Here is an 8,803-nt window from a genome sequence, read left to right on the forward strand (position 1 = left end):
CTAAAACTTATTATTTGTTGTAGAATAAGAATAACAAAATTTTAGTCTCAAGAAAGTATAATTTATTGCATGTAAAATGAAAATTTTTTTATTAATTACAGATTTTTGTTATTTTTCTGTTTTACTTAAGTTTTATTGACTGTAATTTTCGTTTGTAAATGTACATACTAAAAAATAAATAAATATTTTAAGTTACATGCTATCATATGATGATTTCTTTTACTTTCATAAAAAAAAATTTTTTTTCTCACTCGTATACATTATGAGCATAAACCAACTTGACAGACAGAATTAAGGTTACATATTACACTAGAGAACAATTAATATACAAAAATTTAAAACAACTTATCAGCCATATTAAGGAAGTACTAACAACAATAGAGTACATAACTGATATTATAACTTGACTGCAGTTTATATGAGAGCAAAAGTGTTTCTTTTAAATTCATAATGCTTTACTCAACATCGCTCATAAGATAATACTTTACTTAATCGCTGGATTTATTCACTTCTAACCATCTGGTTGAAATATTTTTACTTTTTAAATATACACGTACTACAAAGAGAAAAATATTACAAGTATTATTGTTGTGGTATCAATATAATGATAACATCAATTCTTCTTCAAAAGAAGATAAGACAGTACCATACATCAAACAGACCTAAACAAATGACGTACAGTTTATTGCAAAGTATGAACACAAAAAGAATTAAATTTCTCAGAACTCACCATGAGTGTATTAAAAGGTAGACAACAAGCCAACTTTCAAAATTTAAAGTACGTACTAGAAAACCCACCAAATATCCTTATGAATAGTTGTATATCTGCATCTACACAACTAACTCTCTTATCTACCTCTACCTTACTTCTCACACAACATAAACATTCAGATAACTCACAAATGTCGGCCAATAACTGAAAAACACAACACAATAAAATAAACATAATTATTAATGGCTACACATCCACATCTATGTTTATATGGTTCTTAGGACCTGGAACAGAACAATGTGCCTGCATTTTGTTTTGTACTGAAGACTTTGCTCACTATTAATAGTTAACTATTTAATATATCATTAAAATTTAATGATTTATATATCCTCCTTCACTGAACTGATTATATAAAATAAGGAAGAAGCTAGTAACTTAGCTTTTTTCTTATTGTAATCCTTTCATCACAGTAATTTTGTATTTCTTTTCTTTGCTTCATTTTTATGTGCACAAAATAATGAATTTTTGCATTAGTAATTAATTATTTTTTCTATTGTACGCATTTTTCTTTGTTCATGTAAATATCTGTTTCCTTTCTTTACTTTTATATATATTAGTTTTAATTTGAGCAGCGAAGGGAAAGGAAAGTACGAAAAAAGAAAATAGGAAATAATGAAAATCAAAATAACTATTAAAACTCTCATTATTTTAATCCAGGTCATTGTCTTTTTCTCTTTTTTCTTTTAAATAAATAAATGGATTTGTGCACAATTACTGTTTAATCTAATAAAATCATTCTGCAGTAATAATTAAATTATTACCAAAGGTGGTCTAAGTTTTATAAACACCTGGGTAATGGTTGTTATAAGAAACTTCATTTGTATGATGTATCAATTTGTATCATTTGTATCAATCACAAATTATATAAAAATAATAATATTTTTTACTTTACGACTTCAGAAATATATTTATTCATTTTAAGGTTACTGGAGGAATGTAAAACGATTAATTTTTTTTGTGGCTGAAAAATGTAAAGCCTTACTATAATTTGAAGCCAGAACATTCTGAATGAAAGGCAGAGACATTATCATTTCACCAATGGAGATTGCTAATAAAACTGATAAGTTGGTGGAATCGCATGTTTAGAAATGACCAGGGTAATTTATTACAAAAATGGAACAAAACAGTAAATAATATTATATTTATTAATTTTTTTAAATTAATATGTAGGATGTAACATATATGCAGAGATACGTACGTAGAAATAAATAAAATTCTTTAAGATTGATGACAAAGAACAAAAGTATTATGGATTGTCAGCTAGTGATGATTAATTTTATTTTAAATAAGATAAAATAAATAATTATCAAATAATTTGAATAATGTTTGATTGGAAAATGAATGAGAATCTCATTTAACATGACTAATATAAAATTGATGTGTCATATAGTTATAATATCAATTGTTTATTTATTACTAACTGCGTTAAATATATATATTACTTTCCCGTCTATATAGCAGCTATATCAAAGCTATAGCTTATAGCAGGGAGCAGTATATAGTAGGGAAAGTACGGTGATCAGTCAAAATTGGGCATATTTGGTTTTCACCAAATCTTGATGAATTGACCCGGTAAGAACTCCAGAAAACCATACGTATGTATAATGTATACGTACGTATTTGTATGTATGTATGTTGGTGTATAAATTGCCTTATATTTCCAGAATTACTTGACTGATTTTCACCAAACTTGACTATAATATTTCTATAGTAGGGGCATTGATGCTATTAAATTTTCAATTCAAAAGGTCATGGAATGGGGGATACAGGGGGAAAAACGAAATCGTCTCTAGATTTTGCATAATTAAGGTTATATATTATTTTATAAACAACTTTTGTAAAAAAAACTTTGTTGCTAAATTTCACCCCACCCCCAAAAATGGTTTTACGTTTGAAGAATTATAGAAGGCAGTACAAGGGGTGATTTTCGTTGCAATTATTTTTTTTTTAATTATTTTGTGAATATTAATAAAGTAAACAACTTTTGTAAAAAAATCATCTCCAAAAATATCATCTAAATAGATGCTAAATATCATCTCCACACCTATAAATGGTTTTAATTTTGAAGAGTTATAGAAGGCAGTTCAAAGCGTGATTTTCGTTGAATTTTTAAAAAATATTTTTGTGAACAATTAAAATAAAAATGTTGTGTAAAGACGTTTTTGCTAAATTGCATCCCCACTCCAAAAAATAGTAATAATTTTGAAACGCTGTAGAAGGCGGTACAGTGGGTCTTTTTTGTTGAAGTTTTCTCTATTAGCATCTTGTTGGATCTACAAATTTTTTTCCCATCAAAGTGGGGTCTTAATCCATCCCCCCTTAAACACCCCACATCCCACTTAGCGGCTGGACTACTGCTGCAGTCGTCTGTACGTTGTGACTTCACGGTAGAATTAAATAAATGAATAATATTTAAAGCGTAAAAATTTATTTAAAGTAGCCACTAGTACCGCCACATCCGCGGATGAAATACGGTATGTGTACACGATTTAGTTAGAATCATTAAATCAAATAAATAAAAAATATTAGATTTAAATAAAGTGATGAATATTTTAAATTAAGTTGTGTGTGTAAGCCGTGCATCAGAAAAAAGCCGCGTGACGAGAAAGTCCTACAATTGTGTTGTCAGAAATAAAATGCGTAAAAATATGATTAAAATATTTTTTTATCATATTTTTACGCATTTTATTTCTGTGAATAAAAAAATACAGATTACATTCGTTGGGAACTAAGAACTAAAATAAAAATAATTATTTATTAAATTTATCAACTGATTTCTACGATTTTAATCATCAAAAGCTTCTTTATTGATTAATGAAATTGTTTGCATATGAAATGTTGTTGTTATTAACAAAAATGTTATTATTTTAAATGATAGTATAAAGAAGCAGATTTAAAATTTCTATGGTAATATAAAAGATCAAGGAGGAATTCAATGAAGAACGTATTTTTACACAATTTTACGTGATATTAACTCTTTCAAAATTTATAACACTTAGCCTCTCCCTGTAATTTTTGTCATTCACTTTCATTCTCTTTTTATAGTAAAATGAAAGGTTAGCTATTAACTGAAGCTTTGTATTAGTGACTAGGGAGTGCTGAATTTTTACTTGATGTTACGCTGCTAAAAAAAGGCTGAAAGTATAATCAGCTACTTTTTGTACTTAAAAAGAACACTTTGATACTAAATCACAGTACTATGAGATGTCATCAACTCATTTTTAGTCATAATTATCTACCAATGTGCACTTGTGTGGGAGTTTCACTTTTTTATTATTTATTATAATTATATAGTCTAACTAAATGTTTTGATAAAATTAACTAAATGTTTTGATAAAATTAGTAGTTTTTTTTAACCAATACTATTTAATACTTTATAAATATATAGTATTAATGTAGGACTGTAGTTTGCAGATTTATTTGGACTTATTTGCTAGGAGACCGATTCACAGTAAATATTACTCTTTACACTTAATATGAACTTTAAATAAAATAGGACAGATTTAATAAATAAAGTGATAATATTGATCGGTTCCTTTTCCCAACAAGAGAAGTTACACAGTTACTCAATTTGTGGGAGAAGTTTCTCCCACAAGTTACTAAGCAATTATAAACATTAACACGTCGACCAGGTAACAACAATAACCAAACATGAGCTTTGAAAAGCAGTGTAAATGTGTAAATTAACTTTTAATAAAATTTGAAAAGCAAAAACTTATCTTCTCTTTAAAAAAATTATGTATTTTTAAATTATGCTTTTAATTAATAAATTATATAAATATTATTTTTATTTTTTTTTATTTTTCCTGTTTAGCCTCCGGTAATTACCGTTCAGATATTACTTCAGAGGATGAATGAAGATGATATGTATGAGTGTAAATGAAGTGTATTCTTGTACAGTCTCAGTTCGACCACTCCTGAGATGTGTGGTTAATTGAAATCCAACCACCGAAGAACACCGGTATCCACGATCTAGTATTCAAATCCGTATAAAAATAACTGACAAATAGGACTTGAACGCTGGAACTCTCGACTACCAAATCAGCTGATTTGGGAATTATGAATATTATACTGTGAACAACACACGCTGTTTTACAAACATTTTTGAAAACTTGTAGAAAAATCATATTACATACAAAAAATTAAAAAAAATTGAAGACACTAATAAATTAAATTACAATATACATAATGCTAAACAATAAATAAAAAGAAATTAGACAAATTAAAGCAATTAAGAAATTTGTAAATAACTGTGCTTTAAACATTAAATCTTTTCCATCACTTGAAATTTAAACATGCATTTTTACAATTTAATTTGTTTGACTACATTGTAAATAAAATATGAAAGGTGAAATAAATATTATAAATCATGAAAAATATTGTAAGTATGATAAAACAGGTAGGAATAAAAAAAATTGTAAATATAAAAATTGTACGCCAAAGAAGAGCATAGACTAACTACAGATAAAAAAAGACAACTTTTCCAGAAATAAGTTAAAAAGTAAAATATTAACTTTTTTGTAGGCAGTAGTAAAGTAGAATAGATTAATAATCATTATTTGTTATTAACAAAATAACATAAAAATACTGTTTATTGAATAGGAAAAAAAATTTATATATATATATATATATATATATATATATATATATATATAAATTAACTACACAAAATTACATTAAATACACACGAAGAGATTCAGGAAGAATATAAGGCACTACTGGTGACAGGACAGGCACTACTGTGAAAAATAAAAAATTTCGCCCTGATTTCTACACCTTCGGTTAAATTAAGCTAGACTGTAATTCTTGGGAGCCAAAGTAAGGAGTAAATTCAGTGTTTTTATATTAAATCTGACTGAAAAATTGAAAAAAAATTGAAAAAGAAAAAAGAATAGACTTCGGAACTATTTTGATTTGCCAAAATTGTGGTTCTGTCATATTATGATATGAAAGCGAATTGAAAAATTCGTAGACGAAATTCGTAGGCTAATTGAAAAATCAGGCTTATTGTAAAGAGCATACGACATTTTGCAATGCGCCCGGCGAATTGGAAAATTATCTAGCATTTCCTAATCAGCCTGATATTTTGCTGATTTGCATTGTTTGCTCATTAAAGAGAAATTGAAGTAAATAGATGTTATAAACATTATTGCTTATAATTATAAACTAATCAAACTTAACCTACGCTCGCTTCGCTTGCTAATCTTAACTAGCGAGCGAAACGAGCGTAGGTTAAGTCTGGTTAGATTACATTTATAATTTCTCTGTAAATACCTCCAAATAACCACCGATTTAGAAGAAAAGATGTGCAATATTTTCAAAAATTTAACAATATTTCTAATTATTTTAAAGTTGTATGGGCTCATTACAATAAGCCTGAAAACTATCAGGCGAATTAGAAATTGCTAGATAATTTTCCAATTCGCCGGGCGCATTGCAAAGTGATGGCGCTCTTACAAAAGCCTGATTTTTCAATTTGCTTACATGTATATATTGATAATAAACTTCAAATTTGTTACGTTTGTGTTTAGTTTCTGTAAACTTTATTCATACCAATTTACTCAGAATCAAATTCTCCACAAGCTTTTTTTTTTAAACTTACATGTGTTTCTTTCCCATTTAACAAAGTTATTTTACGCCAAACATAAAGTAGTTTCTTTTCCGACCCCAATCTTGTTGTCTATTACCCAGATTTCCTGAAAACTTCTAAAAATGCAGTCTGGAACTGTTACATATATATACCGGGTTATATTTAAGTATGGAAACGGCTTAATACTACGTATCTGAGAGATGTTTAGAGACAGGAAGATAGTTTTTTATAGTTAACACGATTTTTCCGTCATTGCAAATATGAATGCTTGTAAATCAATAACGAAGGCATTAACAAAAAACCGGGTTTCACCATTGTTTTTCTTGTAAACTTTTAAATCGAAATCATGTGTCATATCTCCACCTTCCTATTTAAAAAAAAAATAAGTTTGATTCAATATGGCAGATTCAAGATAGCAAACATAAATTAAACACCCACCATAAAGCAGTCTCTCAGATATGCAGTATAAAGCTGTTTCCATACTTAAAAATTATCCTGTGTATAAAAAACGGGAAAGTTTTATTTATTCCTGAATAGTTTAATACATTTTCAAGTAAACGCTTTTAAAGCATTTTAAACCGATGTTTAAACATAATTTTTCGCTAATTCTGCTTGTATTCTTCGTTGTCTAATACCTTTTTCGTTAGGTTATTTATTCATTATAATAACACATTAACTTTTATTTTTTCTTTTAATGTTTAATTCATAATATTACATTTCACTGGCTATACATATGTCAGTGAATATACATTTCACTGACATTCACGAAGATTTTTCAGTTTTTACCATTATCTTATAAGATTTTTCCTCTTAACGTCAATTGTTTAAAAGAAGGCCAGTTGCACAAATTATATTCATTATATAAGAAAAAAATTATTTGTATTTTTTCAAATGTGTACAATAATTAAAATAAACTCAGAAAAATTAATAAAATTAAGGAAAAGATTATTGTTTTATTTGTAGTTTCTTTATGAGCAGACGCTTTCTGGACCGACAATGAATATTCTAAATGTCATTTTACCAAATGAAATTAAGTAATTATTTATGCCACAAAAGTAAAATAATTCCATTGTTTAATAATTTTTTCTTTGTCATTTTTTGACAATTTTTATTCACGTATAACTTAATGAAACTCAAATTATTTTTACACATCTGGCATTTATAGTAGCAAAGGTTGACATATCTATGTAAAATTTCAGTATACATCTTAAAAAAATCTTACAAACATATTATACATTTATATATAATAAATAAATAAACTATATCATTTATTATTTCTGGTAACTGAAGGCTAATTACTAATTAATGCTACCCTCCTATATTTAAAAATATTTTTATGACAACTAATTAATTTTGAAGCCATAAATATATTAATACATATATTATTTGTATTAATATATGTATTAATACATATATTTATCTATATATATAAAAATGAATGTTTGTCTGTCTGTATGTCTCTTATGCCTTCCTAAACCGTTCATCCGATAGCGATGAAACTTTGGGGAATGGTTGGACGTATGACAGGGAAGGTTTCTGAATTAGTTTGGACCTACTAGGTGGCGCTGGCGTCGAGATATTTCGAAAAATTGTATTTATGGTCCGATTTTCCTCATATTCTGAATACATGTTACTTGCATGGAAAGAATTATCTCTGCAAAAAAAATGAACCCGCTAGATGACGCTGGGGTTGAGATATTTAGAAAAAATATATTTATGGACCGATTTGGTTCATATTCAGAATATTAATATTAGTTACGTGAAAAGAAATATTTTTGCAAAAAATTTACCCACTAGGTGGGGCCGGTGTCGAGATATTTACGAAAAAACAGACTTTTTTATTCTATATATATATATATATATATATATATATATATATAAGGCATGTTCGTATGTGTGTCCACTAAAGACCAAAAAACTAATGGACCAATTTACGCGCGGGCAAAAGGGATAAAGAAGAAAATAGAAAACGGGGAAAAGGAGAAAAGGTGGAAAGAGAAAAGGGGAAAACGGGAAAGGGTAAAAAGGAAACTGCGAGAGGGGTGAGGGAGTAGTTGAAAAAGGGAAAAGGGGAAGGAGAATAAATGAAAGGTAAAATTTGTGAAGTTCAGTTTTTTCATTTTTTTATCAAATTTTTAATTGTATTTTTTAAACTCTCGCTCTCCCACTCACTCTCTCTCTCTGTCTCTCTCTCTCTCTCTCTCTCTATATATATATATATATATTTCGCTATTGCTATATATATATATATATATATATATATTTCGCTATTGCTATATATATATATATACATATTTCGCTATTGCTATATATATATATATATATAGCAATAGCGAAGCATTACCGAATCTGCTAGTTATAATCATAAACATATAATGATAATAATCAAATAGACTAACAGACTAACATAACAAGAAGCGATTTAAATAAATCTAATTAGG

This window comes from Lycorma delicatula, chromosome 3 (genome assembly GCF_047948215.1).
Source record: "Lycorma delicatula isolate Av1 chromosome 3, ASM4794821v1, whole genome shotgun sequence".
In the NCBI taxonomy this organism is placed as follows: domain Eukaryota; kingdom Metazoa; phylum Arthropoda; class Insecta; order Hemiptera; family Fulgoridae; genus Lycorma; species Lycorma delicatula.